At 38.5% G+C, this 22843-nt stretch overlaps 1 long non-coding RNA gene across 5 annotated transcripts in view; it reads left to right on the forward strand.

The window, feature by feature from the left end:
- The window catches only part of LOC113950848, a 31551-nt gene extending 11167 nt beyond the window's left edge, over positions 1-20384 (forward strand). Inside the window, exons 3-7 of one of the 5 annotated variants that reach the window (XR_003528904.1) lie at positions 1089-1180; positions 7375-7465; positions 17985-18125; positions 19267-19431; positions 19980-20384. This is a non-coding gene — a long non-coding RNA (uncharacterized LOC113950848). The remainder of the gene's footprint in view (positions 1-1088; positions 1181-7374; positions 7466-17984; positions 18126-19266; positions 19432-19979) is intronic. The other 4 variants (XR_003528903.1, XR_003528902.1, XR_003528905.1 and 1 more) reach the window with 4 other exon arrangements.
- The last annotated feature ends 2459 nt before the right edge of the window (positions 20385-22843 follow it).

Raw genomic sequence — 22843 nt, forward strand, 5'->3', positions numbered from 1 at the left:
CAGATTTTGTGTGCCTTTTCCATTCATAGGATTGAGGCAAGTGACCTATTAATTGAGCTATTGCTCATTTGTGTGCAATATGTAGAAGGAATATGAAATACCTGGGATAGCACAGTCACCATGACCCAAATACAAGCTTCTGTAATGATCATTACTTACAAACTTGCTACCTTGGGTAAACTGGATTTTTTCTAAATTTTTTTTTTCCACACAGATACATGATAAGCCTTTTATTATTTAAAGTGGTACCCGAACTAGCAAGGCCAGGCTGATTGGGGTTGACTTCCTTCACTGAACAACAGTGAAAATGAAATTTGTTAAGCAGATGGGCATAAACAGATTTGGTTAAGTACTGATGGCAGACGCATTCCTAATTAAACAGGCAAGGTGAAGCTAGCATGCAGGAAATAGAGAAGGCAAGAGATTTTTTTTTTTTTAATTTGGGGAAGTTACTATCACAGTGCAGAAAATGGGCTGTCATTCTTACATTTCTACACTTCTGCTCCCTTCCCCTATGCCAACTTATCTGCTTGCTAATTTTGATCTGCCTTTCACAGAGTTCTTACATAGAGATAGTATTTTGTTTCTTGTGTAGTAATATTCTCAGAGTAGAAATTCTTCCTTTTTTCAATTAACATACTGAAATGTGGATGTTTAGGTATTCCTGTAATAAGTTTAATAACTTTGAGGGTTTATTCCTCTATTTTTGTAAGCAGACATCAAAATCCTGATGGATGCTCCAGCCTTATGGAAAGAGCTGCCTTATTTATGCCTTATTTTTTTATAAAGCCTTTGCAATTAATTTGGTAGCACTTTGAAGTGAACAGTCAGAAGGATAAGTTCTCAGTTTAACACGAAGGACTTCAGCATGAAGACACTGAGCTGCTTTCACCTAATTCTGGTGGGACTGAACCAGATCATTATAAACTATTAGCAAAGTATGGAGAGTAGTTCAAGTGAAGGTCATTTATTCTACTAATTAATGTTTTTGAGCAGCCTAGTAGTCAAAAAAAATTGTATTTTTTTAACTTTTTCTTTTATTATTTTCTTTAATGTATGTTGTTTTTCTTAAATCTCTTTTTGGACAGATAATGTTCTTTTAAGCAATGATATTTGTTGTGTATGGCATTGACAATTGTGGACATTATCAAGGAAAATATCTCCTAAAACCTTAGTTTAGGTAAGTAGTCATTCTTTACTTGATGTTTGCAGTACGTTAAATTATACCTGCAAGGTGAAGCACTGAGTATTTTAAAATAATTTTTTTAAGGGAGGACCAACTGTACCCTGAATAGGTCAGAATCTTTAGCTGTTAATTCAGGAAGTAATTTCTTTTCAGAAACTGTCACGGAGATTCTTCTTAGAATTCTGCATTCCTTATGATACTCATATAAACAGCTAAAAATAGTTTCAACATGTATAATACATCAGATAATAGATGTATAGAAAGTTGCTGCTATAGTATTCTCATGATATACTCTGTGAATCTGTTGGAACAAGATGTGTCATATTTAATCGTGGGTTTGGCTGAGCAGGGAGCTGTATCTCAAGTTATATGGATATTTTAAATTGCTGAATTACGTTACTCAAAAATTATTAGAAACATTATCTTGCTAAACAGTTTTGTGGTAAGAATTCCTCTGGTTTCAGAAAGTGATATTTTATTTGCTGATAGAGGTTTTGAGTAAAGAAGTATAGTTGGAATAAAACCCATCCAGTTAAAATCTGAATATTCATCATGGGTGCAGGTACTGGTGATAGTTGTCTCACTGCAGGTTCATTGGATACTTGGCTGAACTCAACCTGTGGTTACTTTTGTAGATCTCTCCCATGAACATATAGCCATGACTGACACTCCTTCAAAAGAAGAAGGAGAAAAAGGCTTTGAAGAAAAAAAAATAGAATTTTGTAACGCTGGAAGTGGCTTTTTTTTCAGCCCCTTTGCACTTCAAATAGAGTTGTGATTGTTCGCTGCTTGCCAAGAAAAGATGGTTCTGATGTGAGAATTCTTGTAGAAAGCTCAGATCAGCTCAGAGGAGCTCAGGGATTGTGACCTCTTAATTCTTGTTCCCAAACTTCTGGGGTTGTTTGGAGCAGAGTTTGGGCCGTCCCTGTTGTCAGAGCTGTTCCTGGCCCTTCTAGGAGGCTGCTGCTTGGGGCTGGCAGGGAACCCAGGGCTGCAGGGGCAGGGTAGGGGCACAGTGACCCCCAGACTGTCGCCACTGAGTCCTCCACTGGGCATTTTCTGACTTTGGAGGTGTTCTTAGTTGGTCAGTGTGGTGGTTTGGGCTAGGCCTTCCTTGGTGACCAGTTTGTAACCAAGGAAGGGTCCAGATTTACCCAGTATTCCCTACGATTTTTACGTAAGCCAGATTATAAGAAGAAAGGAGGAGAGGCCTTCGCCCTCTTTCCTTCTGGCGGCTTGGAGGTGCAGGTTCCCTGCTGTTGAGTCTGCTGTGTTGGGGAGCGAGGCCTGGTGAGGCCTTGTTGACCTTGGGAGGCGGAGGTTGTCGGCGATCGTCCCGGAGCGACTCTCAGTTGTCCCAAGGAGAGTGGTGGGGTATTTTCTTTGCTAACTCTTTAGTTACTAGATCTCAGGCTACTGATTGGGATATATATATATATATATATATTATTTTGGTTTTGTTCCCTTTCCCTTCCCCCTTCCCCTTCCCTTGTGAAATTGTGTATATTTTAAATTGTATATATTTCAATTGTAACATAAGTGTAAATATATTTATATATATCACTTTAGGTGTCTCTCTCGTTTTGGGTTTTTCTTAGTTGGTTGTTTTTTCTCCCTCTTCTCCCTGAGGTTTGAGGGGGGGAGGACACTTCTGGTGGTAAGGTTTGGAGACTTGGCAGGGAGCCAGCTTCAAACCATATCAGTCAGATGAACTTTAAGGCTTTTCATATTTTGAAGGAAGAACAGTGTATATGTACCAGGAGCCACAACTTGGGCTGTCATAAAACTGATCTAAAGGTAGTGAAGCTGACATTGCTGGTTTGGACTATACCATAAGAGGTATATTTATTTATTTTTTTTTAGTGTGTCCTTCTATATCAGCGGAAAATCTGCTAAAAAATCAGAAAAGACAAATCCTATGTGTTAAATCATTAGCCTTGAACTTATTTTTAAGTTCCTCCTCATTTAATAGGCTCTATTACGAAGTTCTTACTGCAACTATCTCTTCCTTTGAAGGGCTTCTGCAGATCCTGACCACTTCTAAAGAAGGAATTGGCAGCAGAAGGCTAATTGATCTGCTCAGCTCTATGAATTTGTGTAGTGTAACAGAAATCTTACACCTCATAAAAAATCTCACCCTTGCAAATGTGTCCTCTGTATTAAACAGTTTTAGTGCATCTGATTTTTTAATAGGTTCAAGACAGCAAAGTAAGCTCAGGTGTGTAGGAGAGGCAAAATATGTGAGGGCAGACTAACATTCTGAGGGGAGATATAGAGGTAAAACACATTAAAATCAAAGCCCCATAACTTACAGGGTCATTTCAATGCTGGTAATGTAAGATTGCTTTCCAAGTGAAATACATAAATCTCCTGAATCAATTTTTTTAAGAGTTCTCAAACTCCAGCAAAGAAGAAAAATCTAAATTTGTCAGCTGGGTAACCAGTATCAGGAAGTATAATGAGCAGTCCCTTCTCCCTCCCCTTACCTGCTCTTTTATTAGACCGTAAACATTTTTGGATTTTTGAAGCTTTTTGAAGCGTATTTACAGGAGTTAACCTGGTGACATGAAGCATCAAAGGATTCAGAGGCTGTTACCCCCAAATCCATGACAGCTTTGCAGATGGAGAAGAAATACAACATCATCTCATCTCTCCTTAAACAATTTGTTTTAGGCAATGGGTTCAGATTAAATAAATAACCAAGTACACAGTTTAGAGACTCCAGACCCTTAAGTATATTGAATTAAAAATTCAAGGACACTGTTGTAGTGAATAGAAGGCAATGTGTTTTACAGAGAAGCAGGCAGAATACATCTTGATTCATTGTACCTCCAAGTAATTACTAAGAGCAGATCTTGCTGGTAATTCAAGCAGCAAAAGCATTTTCTAATTATAGAGGGTCAGAGTTTCTGGTTTACAGTTTCCCAGTGAAAAACTCTTCTTTGGGAAACCTAGGGGGTAGAATTCCCCCCTCCTCTGCCTGTCCTTCTGCAGGAGCAGAGGATCAGGAAAAGATGTTCTTGGCTCACACTGTGCATGCTGGGGTGGTGATGCAATTTAATAGATACACATAGTTTTCAACTAGTAAGTGCTGAAATGTCTGATAGCTGAGGCTGTAGTCCTTTCCTTGAGAGATACCAAAACATGTTACATTTGTGTAAACAGCTGTGTCACTCTCATACACAGAGCACAGTGGTGGTTTACACTATTTTTCCAAGGAATAAGTGAAGACCCAGAGCTGTAACAGACTGAGCAAGAATAAAATCTAATAGTCTACTCAGCAATTGCTTCAACTGCAAAGTAACAGATTCATTTTAGAAACACCAGCAAGGAATTATTTCTAAGAACTCCTGGTAATATAACAAATTTGCATGTTGGGAGAGCAGAGAGGTCGCTGTCTAAAGCTACAGCTCTAAACCCAAATAGCCTGAAGCTGTTTCTGCTGTGAAGGGTTAGCAGGAAGACATGAATTTTGCAGCCAGGAAGAGCAGGTGATTTTTTTTTTCTAACCACAGGAAATCTTTAGGTGTGCCAATAGGTTAATGTTAGGAGCTTTTTCAGTATTCCCAGGTGAAAGCTGAGTGTGTATGCAGACTCTATGGCATATGGTCACTAGAATACTATAAATTTTCTTGTTACTTTCACAAAGTGAAACATGATAAAATTTTATTTTCTGCATTACACTTTATAAAAATGGAAATAGAAGACTGAAATATTCCATTCACAAAGGTGAAGTGGGTGTATTTTGATCATATTAAAGCTACTTTACTTGTTTTTCAAAACAGATTCCTGCTGAGGCTGTGCAGCACTTGAAGTGACATTTTCAGCTGTAAAAGCATTGTTGGAAAATTTCAGTCTGCATTTAATAGCAGCCCATGCTATTAAATTCAATCCAGCTATAAGTGGTTGTAATTCTTGTCCTGAAATCTGGTGTGTGTGCATTAGAATGAGGATATGGAGAGTTAGAATGTAGAGAATTAGAAAAATATACAATATTTGAATTATAGCAAGAATAACAATGGCCTGGTTTTTTTTGTTAGCAACCTGCATTCTGTCCCTTGATCCGTAATATCAAAGACAGATGGATGGATGGATGGATCTGGCCATGCAAAATGCCTTTTTTTTTTTTTTTTTTAAATTGCTTGGGTTTTCCAATCCAGCAATACAAAATACCAGCTGCATAGTGGAAGGTAAAAGAAAGGGAGTGGGATTCACCAACTGTAAGCATGGACTGCCTGTGGTTCCTTTGCTTGCCTTTTCACCTGAAATGCCAGTTCACTTAGTTTGGAATTAAGCACTGCAACGTTGAGTGTTCTGCTTGCTACTCGAGGTAGCACATTCCTGGACAGTACTGCTTATCATTTCCACTCTGTTTTCAAAGACCTGTGTCTGTGGAGGGGGAGGAAATGTCCAGCTCACATCCCTGGTGATTCCTTACCCCTGTGTCTCACAGATCTCCCCAGCACTTAGGATACACCTATTCAATGAAAACGTTGACTTCATCTTTTCCCTCGCAAGATGGCAGCATTGCTTCAGGGAATAAGGCTGGTTTTAATATTTCTGTTTTATCCAGTCTGGGAGAGAAACTCTGACAGGTGTGCTCATTTGTGTTACCTGAATTTACATATCAACATCAGTTCACGGGACACGATGAACTTCATTCCTTTGCTGCTGTGTTTGCAGGTTTTGCGATGAAAATAAGTTGCTCTAATGAGTTTTGTGAATTGTATTGAAACTATATCACTATTTTCATTCTTTGTCATCATTACAGTGACTCTAGTTAATAATGCAGTTGCATTTCTGAGATTTCAGCTGCAAAATTTGGTTGTTTCAAATGCACTAAGCAGAAATATCTTACAGGAATTTTAATTTCAGATTCTTACATGAGTAAAAAAAAAGTACAAGTGCTTTTATTCTTTTGGGTCTTGATCCAACTCTCTCTGAAGTCAATGGCTGAGTTAGAATTTTAGAGTAAGTCCTGTAAGGGGATAGGAACAACTAATAAGAAATGTGAATAAAGTAGATTTTTGTTTATTTTTGTATTTTGTACTGTATATACATAATCAGGAATAATGAAAGAGCTGCTGTTTGAACCATTAGGAGCATCAACCTTGAGTTACCTCTGGGCATTACCTTTATTTTACTTCAGGTTAGCACTGATTGACTTCTAAAGGAATTACACAAGTTTATTTCTGATTCTAAAAATGGATCTAACAATTAGGCCTTACCCATAAGGAATAAAAAGCTTGGAAATACAGGAAACCTCACTGTGCTGTCTTGGATGAGGTCCAACTTCCCAAAAATATAGATGTATATTTTTTGCTTTTAATTATCATTTTGCCTGTGATTTTGATTTTAAAATCAAAAGCATGAGTTGTGAGCTGAAGAATAATATTTTCTAATTCCTGTGGTTGTTTTATAACTCTCTTCAGATATTCCACTTGGCAAAAATGCTAACAAGACCATTTTCATTTTTAAATTGGGAAAGCATTTTCCATGATTGCCTGGAGATATGTCTTTTTTATATTTATAGTACTGAAAGACATGTACTTTGCTATCCTGAGTATTATTTCAAGGAAATATTGGCTGGTATGCTATGATACTTTAAAAAGAAAAGATTTAAAGTCTTGTATTTTCATTTTCTTGGAGATTTTTAGGCTGAGCAGGAAAAAAAACCAAACAACTTAGCTTGCTTTTCTTTTAATTTCTTAAAATTCAAAATGCTTAAGATGTGGCTTTACTGACTGACGATCACTTTGTTTGCACTTTTGGGACTAAGGCAGGTTTAGTCTGCAAGTTTAACTTTCTACTGACAGCCCAAGGCATCTGACTTAATGTTCAGAGATCTCAAAATTCATATATTTAGGCTTGGAATGTATGAATTCAGTATTTAATTTCTTCTTTAATGTACCTGGAGTTTTTTATTGGTGCAGTTCTTCTCATCTTCAGCAATTCACAGTGTGGCCTCCCAAACACAAGCTTACCATTAGCATCGTTTATGTTTGTGGCTTCGAACACATTTTCTAAAATTACTGAAGGAAAAAAGCCATGGATATAAATGATATCAGGAGAATGAAGTCAGGTCCATGTGTGATAAAAAAATGCTGAATTCTGCTCTTTTCCTCCTACTCCAGCATGGATGCCAAGTAAACAAAAGAAATGTTACCTGATGGTATCTTCATTTGCAGAGGCTGCTGTCTCCACTTTAATATATATTCTAGGTTATTGGAAGAACTGAACTGGGACACATGGACAGCAGCGTGTGAGAGCTTCAAAAAGGTAGGTTCAAACACTGGAGGATGTTTTGGCTCCTGCAGGTCAGCACACCTCCATCATTCCAGCTCTCTTTGGTTAAAAAAGAGAGAGAGCAGGACTGTAACCTCCTGCTCACACAAAGCCTGTGATAAGTCTCCATGAGCCTCCTCACTCACTCCTCCTGGCAGTGGGACAAGTCTGGCATTCAAAGGGAATTAAAAGACATTCTGCTTTAGAGAGGAAGATAATTCAAGGGCAAGCCTGTGGCAGAAAATGAAGAGAGATTGTTTAAGGAAGCTAAATAATGAAGGTTGTTGGTGATGAAATGCACTATTGATCACATTCAAATTCAACCCACACTGTTAAAAGTCAGAAGCTATTCTTTTAGTATACAGCATGAACCATATTTCCCCTCTACCTAGCAGATGAGAATTCTTGTTCTAAGTGGGTCTCACTGGTTTAATCAGCAGTGATCATATTTGTGGTCCTTCAGTGTAGAAGTATTGATGTTAATGTTTGAGTCAATTTATTTTTTTTAGAAAGCATTTAGAATGTGTTTGGCTTTTACTGTGCTTTTCAGGGCTATTTAGAAGCACATTTGAAATAAATGGGAGAATGAGGTACTTGTAAGCTTTATAGTGGCACTTCTAAGACAAACCCAAAACTTCCATGGTGTAGCTTTTTCACATGTGTTAATTCCATAAGCATTTGTGCCCACCTGACTCAAAAAGAAATAGAAGATTTCATTCTGAGGAGTTGAAAGTCAGTACTTTTCACACATGCTTAACACAAAGCACGAACAGAAGGAATAATGTTCTTCCCTGTGAGTATTCAGAGAACATAATAGAAAAGCAGGTAACAAGGACAATACGGATCTCAGGCAGTTTAAGGAAATGCTGAATTTTGATTTTATACTAGTTTTTAGTGTGGTCTATTTGTTTTCACTTCTAGAATATACTAATCCAAGTTTGTATTAGGATCCATATGAGCAATTTTCATAGAATATCTTGGTATTTGTTTGCTACTCTTGAAAGCCATGTTGCGTGACTAAAAATTATCAGGAGTAACATACAAATAATCGGGAGCATCTCCTTTTTCAATAGCTCACTTCAGTCATGAAAGAATTAGCAAAGATACTGTTGAATATGACCAGATTACAAAATTTAATTCTCACTCAGAAACACTGTAATGTTCTGTTTCAAATTCCCATCCCATTTTATTTCTCCATACTTTAAGGATTTACGTTGGCATTACAAAGGTAAGAAGGGCTGAACATTTCAATTTTGCCTGGTTCATACCCTGATGAAGGTGCACCATTAGAAAGTAGGTTATTCAAAAGGATACATTGTGTTGGAATATGCATAAAAATACTTTTCAGTAGCTGAGTGCTGCTCAAAATCATTGGATGGGTCTGCATTTGGCTTCTATTTTACTGCAAATAAGAGGCATTGAGATCTCAAACTTTTAATTAATAATTATTTATTTTTTAATTATAAGTTTCTGAACTTTATATAATGCAAATGTGTCAAAAGAAAACTTGCTCTGAAAAGGATAAGTAGATATACGGCCAAAATGTCATTAATACTTTTGCTCAAAAACGAAATTAGAGGAACATATGTTGCATTGTGAATAACAATGTTTCTACTAATAAAGGAAAGGATTTATTAGAAGTAGCCTTTGGGCCAGATTCCACTTTGTTTCTGCTACAACAGATGTGGAATAAACTTAAAGCAGAAAAATATCAGAAAAACACGAGCTATTGCTTGCAAAGATTTTATACTGGCATGTTTGAGATTAGTGTCTGTTCCATTTGGTGTATATAAATTTTTAAGGGGTAATGTATGTGGTAACTACAACACTTATTACCTAGTCCTAAGCATTGTCTGTTATATTGGCTTCTCTGGAAAGTAGCACAATAAATAAATTTTATGGTTTACTCAGTATTGCTAAGAAATTTGGTAATATTCTACCATTTGGAGGTTGGGGAGAATTAAATAAAGCCTAAAAGCAGTAGTATTAAGGTAAAATGCTAAGCTGTTCATGTAGAAGAACATGTAAGTTAATGCTGCTTGTAAGTCCTCAGATCTTTGGGGTGCTTATTCAGGAATAATTCATGACAAATTAAGCAAAACAGAGGTTTGTAGGCTGTGGAAGAGCTTTTCAGGAAATGTGAGCTGTTATTTGATACAGCAGCATTCAACCTTCCTAACAGACTAACTTTTTTTAAGTACGTGCCTTGCTGTATCAGAGCTGTAAAAACAGACATAATTTTAAGGTTACAAGTGATATATTTTATATAATTTTTAAAATTTATTAAAATTATGTGTCCTAAAACTATATATTGATGCCTTAAGCCCCTAATGTTTTTTTCTTTTTCTAATATTTTTAAGACTTGTAAGTTTTATAAGTAGTGGAAGTAGGTTTTAAAAGCAGAAACCATTCCCTTCTTTGTCCCTTGTCCCTTTCCCTGTAGCACCCTTGTTTACACATTCCTTAACCCTCTTACCCCATTCTATCCTCCCTATATCACTCACAGCCCCAAATCTAACAGAAATGTTTAGTCTTTTGTCAAGGCAAGGCCTAGACAGTTGACAGAACAGCATATCTGGGCCTAAACCACAGAATACGGTCAAGAATTAGGTAACTGTGTACCCTTTGTGCTCTGATGATGATGAAGGTGATGAAGTAGGTGGTCCCGAAATGCACCCCAGACCCATTTTAAGGGGGTGGACCCCGGGGTGGTCCAGAGTAAAGGCCACAGGTTGGACACATCTGGGATTGGATGGATGGTGTTATAAAATGTAACCTCTCGGGCACAGGGGCGCGTCTTGTAACATCTTCTGCCTTGGCAAATAAACCCTTTCTTATCTCACCCCTAATTAATGCTCTGGAGATTTTTTCAGCACCTAAATCCCACAGCAACATATTAAATATTTATTTAGAGTTTGTCACACTTGACAGGTGAAAGATGTGAGTGCATGCATTCAGTTGCATGGTTGAAGAAGATGTAGGAAAGAGAAGGAAAACCAGATTATGAATAACAGTAAATTGAGAGATACTGGAGAAGCAGCTGGAGGGCTTTAGAATAAAAAGGAAGGTAAATTAATAGTCATGAAGGAGTTTGCAGATGAAAATGAATCCAGGAGAAAGCCAGGTTGAAGACAGAAGTGTCTGAATGAATCATGAATAATGGAAAGAGTGGACAGAATATATGGGATTAGGTGATTAGAAATTTAGGAATCTTTCAGGCTTTAAAATGTAAACTTAACTGAGAGAAGTCTTAATATCTCATAATCCAATCAGGCTGTTTAGGGCCCCATGAAGTCCTAGCAAAGAGCAGATTATTTTGCTTCATTTGCATGCAGGCCTGTGTGGAAAATATATAGTAAGGAATTGCAGGAGGGTTCTCAGCGGATTTGGAGCAGGAATAGCAGTTGTACATTTGAATGCAATGGTCTAATTGTTTGTGGCAGGGCCGCTGCAGAAATCCAAGATTATAAATATACCTGTCAGTGAAAGATACTTGCAATGAATTTTCTCATAGGCAACAAAATTGAGATAAAACACCTGACAGTTAAGGATAAGTAGGCTAAAAAAGAATGTGCACTGCAGTGTTCCAGGGGCAGTTGTTTCTTTGTTTCTTTCTCAAATCCCTGTGCAAGAATAAAAGCTGAAAAGTAGAACTGAGCTGGAGTGTTTGCAGCAAAAGGTGCCGTAAGAAGAGAAAAGGATGTTTGTGTCCTGCACTAAATACGGGTGGCTGTGTTAGTCTCCACCATTATCAATAGCAAGGTCAGATGTTATTGAAAGTTATTGAAACTAAAACAGGGTGTAGGTTCTGAAAATGTCCTCTGCAAGATACAGAGCTGTGCTACATATGCAGGAAGAGCTTTTGTAATTCCAGTCTCAGAGGGGGAAGAAAGCAAACCGTGTACAACTGATGTGTATTGATGGGTGACCTTGATACTGGCACTGCCAACAACAAAAGTTAGCAGGCAGCAGGTTTTGTGGAGAATATTTGAAGTGAGATTGGAAGAACAATCAACTGAGGAACAGAAACCTTGACTGTATTGTAAAAACAAGCACTAACACCTGCTGTGAGCCTAAAGCCTTTAATTGTCGTTTTCTGAAAGATAAAAACTCCCCAAACTGTGCAATATCCAGAATAAGTCCCAATATAATAGCCCAGGGTAAGCAAATGCCTCTCATTTGCAAATTAACTTTGCCTTTTTGAAAGACATTGCTCAGGAGCATTAGGTGCCTGATACAATGTAGGTTTGTAACAATCTCTGTAACATGCTAATCCTGTGCTAAGAAATTAATTGGTGTAAGAGAACTGCAACACATTTATGATTTCTCTTGAATGAGTAAAATGTAGTGGTGAAAGGTATGTATGGTATTAGCTCAGAGATTGCTGGAGGAAATCTCCAATACCCTTTGCAATGCTATTTGCATATAATAACCTGAAATTATGTCTTAATACTGACATAGTGAGTTAAGATTTACTCGCAGGGTCCTGACATAAGGTACTTGATATTTATATTGTGTACAAAGTGGAGTTTTTTAGTCATATAGTGTCTCTGGAGACAGTTTCCATGTGTTTTCCATGTTACTCTGTTCAGCTCTGAAATGTGCTGCTCAATGGCATTGAATTAAGTTGTTCTGCTTTGCTCCTTTGCAGATGAGGAAATACACCTTCTAATTAACCAGAAATGAAGTGGTGGGACCAAAACTAAACTTAGTTCTTTCAAATTTCTTTCAAGAAGAATAAAGACTTTGCAGATTACATTTTGCCTTCATGGCAAATCTTGTCTTCTAACTGTAGTTGAGTAGGATGGTATTTGTTAAGCATTTGAAATGCTCACGGAAGGGGCTTTAAAGGAAATGCCATGTGGATTGCATAGACTTTAGGTTCCTAACTGTGGAGACAGTAGCTTAACAAAGATTGTGTGAGTATTTCTGGTTTGGTTCAGACCAGCTGCAATATATTGTTTAAACAGGCTATAAAAACAGCCTTTCTAAATCTGAGCACTGTGATGATTCCAGCAAGCTCACTGAAACAAGTTATTTTTGGCAGGGAAGAAAGAAGATAGGACTTGGTATCTGCACTGAAAACCTAATTTTCTGTTTATTTAGGGAACAGGAAATGAGAAGCAGCATTACAGCTGAGGATAAAGCTAGCATAAAACAATGAGGATGAAAAAGCTAAGATAAAACTGACCTCTTTAGGGGGAGAAATGAGGCTGAGAGATGTATCTGGTTGGCTTGGTGGGGAAGACAGAAGAGGAAAGTTTGGGGTTATTTGAATTGGACTGATGTCTGAAAATGGTAACCAGTGAGGTTCTTGAGAGGGGGAGGGGGGAATTTTTTTTAACTCTTACACATATTTTCTACATAACATCTTGCACTTTCTGAGGTCCCTTTTTAAAGGACTTTTCCAAATAACATTTATACTCCTGACACCTTGTGTTTGAAAGCCATGTGTGAAATTTTGATAGTAATTAAATGCCTCCTGTTACTTTAGAAAACAATTATAATACAGTTTATTAGTAGCACTATTCTGCGCTACTGAATGTTCTTAAATGAATCCATTAGTAAGGATGAAAGAGCTGTGATTCTGTGCTCCATGCAATGCTTTTATGGCTAGTTCAGCACCACTACCGAGTTTGTAAACAAGAGAACTGAAGTTATAAAATTAACTTCAAAGTAGAGTAAAAGGCTAAAGAACACGGCATTTGAAAATGGATCCTGACAAATTCAAGGAAAGAGTTATATTCAGGGCTAGGATGTTCTTGAATATTTTAAATGGATTGGAAAGAGTTGTTAAAGTGAGTGTCTTTTTGGTTTTAATCAATTGTATTAGTTGAGTATTACCACTAAGTACCTGAAGGATCGAAGAACAATTCTTTCCCCTGTCTCTTCCCTCTAACATTCAGATTTTTTCATCATTACATTTGTTGGGGTTTTTTTTTTTATTTTTCTTTGCTAGGAATTGAAGATGAGAGTCTGAACATGCTATACTGCCATTCCTATAGGAAATCTTAATGATCCTGTTTATGTTTTCCACCCATGCTTGGGAATGCCATCTGGCATGCAGTTGCCAGATTTGAGGGGAGTAAGGAATTCTCTTCTCCCCCACCCTCTCATCCTTGTTTACACTGGCACAGGCTGTTGGGATCTTTATTTTTCTATGCTCTTCTGGTTTATGGAGCAAAGTTCACTTCCTGGGCTTAGTTCAGCTGCTTCACTGTGGCTCCCTGGAAGTGCAAGACCTTCAGTGCTGCTAAATACACTTTCTCGTTATTTCTGTGTGATGTCTGAAGGGGTTTTTTATCTGTTATACTAAAGATATACATTACAGGCTGCAAGAGTTTTTCAACTGCTGTGTGTGTATGTATGGGCAGAATGGGTGTTGTTTTTACACTTTAATCTAACATCTACTAAATATGTTTAAGACTTCAGGGTGATCAAGGTAGCCCCTCCCATCATTTACACCCCTGTTCTGCTAGGAAATGTCTCTGATACGTTCACGGAAGCAGCAAAATCAATCTTGTGCTTTAGCCCTGAATGTATTTGGAATTTTGCTTTGAAAAAGCCTTCATTCTAGACTATTTCTTTGCTATGCAATTCTGTAGGTTGTACATCCTCAATCTGGTTTATGTGACTGCACCAGTAATAGAGTCAAACTGTTTAAAGTCTCATTTCTCAGTGGAAGATCTAGAGTTCAGGGAAAAAATGCATGAGGATCTGTGGCTCTAGAAGCATTGCCTAAAAGGTGTTCAAAATCTAATAATCCTAATATTTTTACATTTTAACAAGATCAGAGCACTCCTAGCCTTTCAAATACCTTTCTGTGGGACTTATAAAGCAAATATTAATATGCAAATGTGAAGACTTTGAGCTAATTGAATATTAATTACTTTTGGAATATGCTGCTATTGAGATATTTGAACATTAAAGACAATAAACGTTACATAATTGATAAGAATGGCTCATTAGTTAAAACAGAGTTTGTGTGACTACTGATGAATGGCTTAAAGTCATATTAGTTTAATGGTTTCTGTCAGTACAGAGTTAATTTTTGAGGTGCAAGGTGATACTAGGGTGTTGGATAGGAGGTTGCAGAACACTGTGATAGGTCAATACCAGCTCTGCCAGTGTTGCTACATTCAACAATACTGTACTTTACTCAGACCTGGGGGAATGCAGTGATTTTTTGTGCTCTCCGTTCAGCAATTCTATTTTTATTTTTACACTTTGCATTAATTCTCTTTATAACAGTCATAAATGGTATGATCTGTTAAACTTATAAGGTGCAGTTGTATTCATTCAGAGAGTGTGCTTAGGCAGTAGAGACCACCTCTGTCATGCAGCTCTGAACAGGCTACAAGGGTGGATTTATTTGTGTGTGACATGAAATCCTGACTCTGCTCTGGTTTCCTGCAGCCACTGTGTGGGACCTGGAACCTGAGGAGAACCTGTGCTGCAGCACTAAAAATGTCTTGGTTCCAAAAGTTAAATGAGAGAATGAGGTTCAGCTGATCATCAGCAAATATGAGCCTGCTGCTTAGTAAATAGGGGTCTTTAGTGACTTTTTCACTAAAAGCAATGAACAGTGATGTGTTGTGTTTCCAGCCTGAGGAAACAGGACAAAACGAGCAGGACAAACCTATTTTGCAGATCAGGTATAATTAATTTCTCTGTAATTAAGTCACAGAGTAATTTCTGCTGAAAGGGGTGCCTGGAATCTGAGAATTAGCAAGCTCCTCTGTAAAGAACTGTCAGATGTAAGGAGGGAGCTGTAAATGTGAGTGATTGCAGAATGATCTAGTGTGAAGATAACTGCCCGTCACTGGCTAGCAGGGAAGTGGCCCAGAGGGGCCGTCTTCACGTAAAATATATGTACACAAGAGGCTTCAGAGCAATAATATATTTGCTAAGAGAAAACTATTGCATCACTCATCTATTAGGTGAGCCAGATCTGTTGGTGAGTGCCAGTAGGAAAGAAAGGAACTAGGAATACTCAGAACCTGAGGAACTGATGAGCCAACCGGATGGAAAGAGCCCATTTGTATGAGAAGCATCAACTAACACCTGCACTGGCAGATGTTTAGGACCAAATCCATGGGTCTCATGCCAGAGCACAGACAGCAGAGGGAAGGGCAAAGCAGCACCGCAGCCCCACTGCCTGGGAGCATGGAGCCCACCTGAGAGAGAGCGCAGGGAGACAGAAGTTGCTTTCTTCAGTCTCATCAGAAGAGATGGATTATATCAAATATCTCTCAGCCATTTCCCTGGCAAAGCAGAGAAGTTGTTTTATTTGACTTACCTACCGAAAAGCCACACCTGAGAATGAATAGATGCATTACTTTAAACATATTTGAACAAAATCACTGCAATACATTTTGGACATACAGCTTGCAGCAAGTATAGATTCTCTGTATAGATGCAGAAAAGGATGCAGTTCTTGAACCTGTATATTACTTTTATCTTTGATGATGTTACATAAGAAAGAAATGGGATACCATAGAAATATTTTTTTGTAATAAACGAGTGCATCGAAAGGATAAGATAAAGGTGGAAGATAAGTGAGGACTCAGAGCAAGAAGACTCATCAGAAAAAATGCTTAGCAGATGTGTAGTGTTCACTATGGTGTGACACAGACATTTTTCTTGTTTCCTATTTCAAAATATATGAGTTAAAAAGCATATGCTGAATCAGGTAGGAATAAAGAGTTAGTGCTATGCAGCTGTCCTTGCTGAAGGATAGCCTTTATCTCATGTAATTACATTTACAGTTGTATTGTAATAGAGCTGTGTACTAATGGGATGATTTAACCATAAATCCAAAAGCCATATTGAGGCTTTTAGAATGTTGAGGGTGTCTGGTGCAAGCCTCCCTGGTGCACTTTCTGGTCACCATCTGGAAGGAAGCCAACTAGATGCAAATCACCTTTTGTGGGAAAATAAGAGCCTGTGTAAGGGTCACACTCCAGTGTAAAATATGTATGGATTTATCAGTGGGAGTCATTACCAACATACCTTTCTGCTGCTCTTTGCCTCATTGTGTGCACCAGCTCAAGTGGAAAATCAAGTGACAGATTAATGCTACGCATTTGCAAAACCCCTTTGAGAGGAGCAGACACTGTTGCCCGTAAATTTAAGCCTTTTAAGGGGTTAAGATGGGTGAAGGTGAAACAAATATTATTGTACTTAACAGTGTACTCCTGCACTCTACAAGGCTTGATTCTCTTCCCCCTTGAAGTCAGTTGTGAGGCTTCTATTGACATTAATGGGAGCGGGCTCGGCCTGTTTCTGAGCTGGAGAGGGGCTGCACAAAGAGCTCTTCAGCGTTTCCTTTAAGTGCAGAAAGACAAAATTTTTTAAAAATAAGAGAAACAAACAACGACAAAACACCACAAAGGACCTACATGTTATTTGTAAAGTGTAGTACTGAAATCTGTATTAGTATTTAAAAGGAGGCTGGGGAGAGGGTTGTTGATATTCTGTCTATTCCTGCAAGAGAAGTCGTTTAGTGGGGAGGGGTGAGTTTTGATAGCTGGCCTTGGTGCACTGTTACCATGGTGAGTTGCAAACAATTCCTCCCTGGATTCTGCTGGGTTTGTGCATTTGCTAAAGTTAACACTGTTACCAAGTGAATTATTTAGTTCAGAATTCCTGGCTTATAATTTGTTGGTTGCAGAATTCTGGGACTAAAGTTTCAGTCTCTGAATGGTTGGCTCCTGATAAAGCAGTTTGAGGTGGTTTCCTATGCCTAAATAAGCATCCTCTCGAAGGTGTGAAATGTACCAAATACAGGAAATGGAAAAGAGCCCCTGGCATTTCATGAGATTTTTGAGTGTTCTTGACTATTTGCCAAGGCTCATTCAAAGTAAATGGACGGGTTACTTTCTAATAGTTCATGGGCAGTGACCCATATAAGAAAAACTTCTGAAGAAATCATGAGTGCTTCACTGGCTTTACTTACCTAAATGAATTTTTGGAAAGGGACCTGTTTTTGCTAGAAACAGATTATTAGGCACATTGTACATTTATATTTGCTGCCTTCCTGCTATCAGTTAACTGCTTTGGGTGGGACAGACTAACTAGATAAGGTTTGAGCTTCTGTTGTTGGGAGAGAGAAACCAGGATCTGAGCTGAAGGGCATTAATCCACAAAGATGCAATTAAACATAGGAGACAGGAGGTGTCCATACAAGGAAAAAAAATGGAAGCAATGAACTGTAATGTTCATCTGTTCTAGGACTGAAAGCAGGCTGACAGAACAAAAATCTAATTTGGAAAGCAGCTGGTCACACCCAGATTCTGGGTTAACATACGAACTTTAATCCCTAAGAGAAATATGGAAGTTATCCCTGGAGCAAGCTATGCAGACTGGCTGGATATCCAGCCTGTAAGTGCAGTGGAGTTACAAATAGTAGTGAACTTCATAGAGCTGTTTAGTTTTGATTTATTGTTGGTGGATTCTTTGCTGTCCTTACCGATGCAAGAATAATTAACATGTCATTCTGCTCATTACAGAGGATGTTTTGTGTCACTTGGACTTGGAGAAGTGCTGAATTTGAGACAGATCCATGGAAGGATGTACTGTGCCCCCTTTGCCTGGTCACTCCTTGGCAGTGTGGAAAAAAATGAGTTCTGACTGAAATGTTTGTATGGCCCAGGTTGGAAATGAATTAACAACACACTACAGTAATTAATTCTTTAGGGCTTGAAAGGGGGAAGAAAACAGTGCCACAATTTGTGGCTAGATAGGCACTTGATATGGTGAGGAAGCAGATAAGTAATATATCCTTATTGTATAGAACATTGTCTGGAGAGATGGTTCTTTAATTGTATGTCCTATATGATTGTAGGACAAGGAAGTCCTGAATTCAGATTTCTATTTGTTTGCATAATATAGAATGGTGTTGGATATTTTCTTACTTTTTTCTAGGCAAAAGTGCACGTTTCTTCCACAGTCAAATATTTAGGATATTATAAATAACTTCTCAGCAATGCATAGTTGTTTGCATTAAAATGGGACGATGTGAGTAATGAATGTTGACTTGGAATTACAGCCAGTATGGTAATGAAATAAAGCCCCATTAGATTTAAGTAATTTGCAAATTGAGGTTGTTATCACATAAATAATTGTATCCCTGGCTGATGTGAGGGAAGGGTCATATCAGTCAATCAAGTAGGAAAAAAGACTCTTAAAGAAATGTAAGATAGCATGAATGTTAAATTATGGATTAATTCCATACATGCACAGCAGTAAATTCCCACCAGTAGACAGCTGTCAAGGTTGCCTAGAAAACTTTGCTACATTTATTTTCAAGGTGATAATTCTGCTCTTGTTCTACTTCTACGAAAGCTCCAGGTAATTATTTTTTGTGTAAATTCCAACAACACATCAGTTTATCACAATGCTTGTATTAGTCATACATACTTAAAATTAACTACAAGTTATTCAGATGCTAAATAGGTACACATATTGTTCAGTTTCTAGGTCAATTTTGACTTCCTTAACTTGTGCCTTTCAAAAGAGTAGGCATAAAAAATCATGTTTGAAAGATTCATCCATTGAATCACTGGAGTTTTAGTAAATGAGTATTTTTACCTGAAGGAGGCAGAGGAGAATCAAAAGGCATCACAAATCTCTGTGAACCAAGAGTGTTTCAGCCTCTCTGTATAAGCCTGGTTGTGTTCTGCTGTGGAGGTATTTTGTTGCCACTGCGTTTCCTCTGACAGAAGATTTGACCAGGGGTGTGTGTAACTATAGAGCATCTGATCTGTTTCTTTACCTTCCTTAATTAAAATCAGATCTGTTTGTTAGAAAACATTGTGGAAAACCTAGAGGCACCAAAAGGGAGCCTTCAATACAGAAACTAACTGCAAACCTCTGGAAACACTGAAGCTCAAAACAAAGAAAATCTCTGCAGTTATGGCAAAGCAGAGTATCAAAGGACAGCAAAGTCACCCTGACAGGTCAGTAGTTTAAAGTAGCTATAAATAAAACCTGAATTCTCCTATTGTGCCAGCTGGGGTCTGGGAAAGTGTTTTATTTTCCAAACAGAAATTTATCCCATAAATTGTTTGATTAAATACATCAGTCAAACATCTTCTCAAACAAGAAATACTTAACTACTCTTTTTCAGTAGCTGACTTGAAGATCTTCAGCTCTGTCTACATTTCCCCCAGGTATGACATCGTATTAACGGTAAAAAATTTGGTTGAATGAGAGTGCTGCAAAACTGTCTGAGCATAGAGTATGGGGCCATAAAGGCTTCCTGCTAAAGCACCAGTCTCCCCATAACTGTAGAGATGCTGATATGAGTTTGCTACCCTTGACTTCTCCCTGCCTCACTGTTTGTGGACTCAGGCCTCCAAACAGTGTGTTTAAAATGCTGCTAAATCAGAACACCTCTTTGTGAGGTGTGATGGTGGGCTGTAATCCTTTTCAGTAAGGATATTCCACTGTAGAGTTGCCTGTGAGTTACTGGCAGGTGGTTTAACATTACCTCTTCTTTTTACAGGATGAAGTCAGACATCTGGCACTGACTGGGTGTCCCCTGCAAGGCTGTGCTCCATTCCATTCGTTCTCCTGTGTAACTGGCTGTAAAAAGGACATGATGTTTTTTTCCATCACACACCTTGTCTCCTGGCATTGAATGCTATAGCTGAGGTGTGCAGGTGGAAGAGGAATTCAATTATTGCCAAAGGAAACTCCAAAGCAGAAAAAGGCTGAGGTAGGTGATTCACAAGGGAGTTGTTTTGGTTTTGTTTGTCTTCCCCAAAGGGCTGCCAGCATCACGTGAGGGTACAGGGCTGTACCTTGTGCTATACCCTGTCCTGGGGGGCATCAGGCAAAGCATCACCAGACGGCTGAGGGAGGGGATTGTCCCACTCTGCTCTGCAGTGGTGAGGCCTCACCTTGAATATTGTGGCAGTTTTGGTCACCACGATATAAGAAAGACATTAAGTTGTTAGAGAGTGTCCAAAGGAGGGCAATGAAGATGGTGAGGGGCCTTGAGGGGAAGTCATGTGAGGAGGGGCTGAGGGCACTTGGTCTGTTCAACCTGGAGAAGAGGAGACTGAGGGAAGACCTCGTGAGGGGAAGAGGAGAGGCAGCACTGATTTCTTCCCTCTGGTGACCAGTGACAGGACCCAAGGGAACGGTCTGAAATTGTGTCATGGGAAGTTTAGGGTGGATATTAGAAAAAGGTTCTTCATCCAGAGGGTGGTTGGGTGTTGGAACAGGCTCCCCAGGGAAGTGATCACAGCACCAAGTCTGGCAGAGTTCAAGAAGCATTTGGACCATGCTCTCAGGCACAAGGTGTGATTCTTGTCACTTGGGCAGGGCCAGGAGTTGGACTTTGATGATTCTAGTGGGTCTGTTCCAAGTCAGGACCATCTGGGGTTCTAGGGGTAGAGTACTGAAGCAGCTGCTCCTGCTCAGGGTGCACCTAGTCTGGGATTACATCACTGTTATTGTGATAGTTTGAAGTTCCAGGCTAATGATTTATCTCTTTCCTTTAGACTTCTGTTCTTTGAAAACTGATAGTAAAGCCAGAACTTTAATTCTGCAAAAATTGTTGCTTTTTGGGGTATTTGCTTAAATCAATATCTGAATGATAAAGCTGAGGGGCTGGTCTGTGTTTGGCTGGTCACTTCAGTTTGAAGCAAGTATGGAAGGTGATATAAACTGAGGGTATGGCTGAACTGTGGAGAGTTAGGGAAAAATTCTCTCTGCATATGAATGTGTATATTCTTTAAATATTAACTAGTGTTCCATACTACAATAGTCAAGGATGACTACTGCTATCTATTCATTTTTTTTGCTTCCTTTCATATAATATAAGAAAAAAAAATTGCTAAAACTATGTTTTAAATTATTAATATGACATTAGGTGGCCAAACAGTTACTCTTCCTCTCTCCTGAGCTTCCTACCCTGACAACAAGACAGGTGGCCTAGAACTACTGTGGAGAAGGAAGCATAATCAGGGGCAAGGGGTCAGTTATAGTGGAATTAGATAGACAAATAACCAGGGTTCAGGGATATGCTTAAATGAACAGCATAGTTTGCACTATCTGTCAGCAGTTATTTTAAGATGCATAAAACACTGAGTTCACAATGTCCTACTTTTGCAGGGATAGGCTGTAAAGACCATAAATCCTGTGAAAAGGGTCGGAATCTAATTTACAGGTCTGATTCAAAGCTTGCTGAGGTCAATAGAAACCTCCCTGTTAAGTTTAGTTTGGATCATATCTTAAGGAAAAAAATTGTGTTGAGAGAGTGCTAAGACGAAAAGAGGAAGTAAAAGTTTTCCTAATGTACGTGCACTTTTCATATATCTATCACTGAAACAGTTTATGAGACTGATAGACTATCTCTCATGGTTCTGTTTTGATTTATTTCAAAATACAATGACCCTGGTGAGTTGAGAGTGAGATTATTCATTACCTGCTCTTATAAGGTAAATGGAGGTGTGTATCTGCCCCAGGGATCCAGGTGTGTAGTAGATTTGGGAAGATGTCTCCTTCAAGAATGTTCTTTTCGGTACAGAATGAACCAGAAGTACTTTTGGAATTATTTAGTCCATTGAATATACAATCCTGTAGTTCTCTGGTTAAAAACACAGGATGACATTTTCTGCTGATGAAAATGCATGCTGTTCCACTGACACTTGTGAGCCATATCAACACATTCTCCAAAGAACTTGGTCTGTTTTTTTTTTTTTTCCTGTTTAGTTGTAAAAGTCCCACTTGGGACTCGGGCTATTTGTTACACCTACTGCAGAAAACCAGTGATGAGATGACTGTGATGAAAGGCACTGTACCAAACAGTCACTAATGCTAGTCTGCATCAGCTGCCTTGCAAAAGAAAAGTGGACCTTAAATCAAACACCAGAAAAAAAGATCTTTTTGAAAGAAGGAAAAATAGTCAATTTTGAGTTTGCTCTTTTGCAGCAAAATAGAAATTGTAATGCTCCTATAATCTTAGGCCAAGGCAGACTCTGGTAAGTATAATGGGACATAAGTGCATTTTGTTTTGCTGTTAGTGAGAGTGAATTGTATAGCTGTCAAGTTGTGGCACGTCTATAAGTGCTGAGTAAAACCATTGCTGGGAGTGATGAAATTAGTGTGCCAAAGGAGAGGGAAGAATGCAGATCCATCAAGTGAACCTGCTAGAACTTTGAAGCAAGTTTAAACCAGTGCAGATGCTGTGACCATCTGCTGAGGAGCATGTGTGGACATAATTGCACAGAACAACTGTCATTTCATGTTTTAAAAAAGCACCTTATTTTGCAGGACGTATGTATGTACGTATGCAGCTTCTCCCTCCCCCCCAGAGCCCATGTCTTTGAAACAGCTGTATGTTCTTTTCTAACACTCAGC

Source organism: Corapipo altera, unplaced genomic scaffold (assembly GCF_003945725.1).
Source record: "Corapipo altera isolate COAL_440 unplaced genomic scaffold, ASM394572v1 78, whole genome shotgun sequence".
Lineage (NCBI taxonomy): Eukaryota > Metazoa > Chordata > Aves > Passeriformes > Pipridae > Corapipo > Corapipo altera.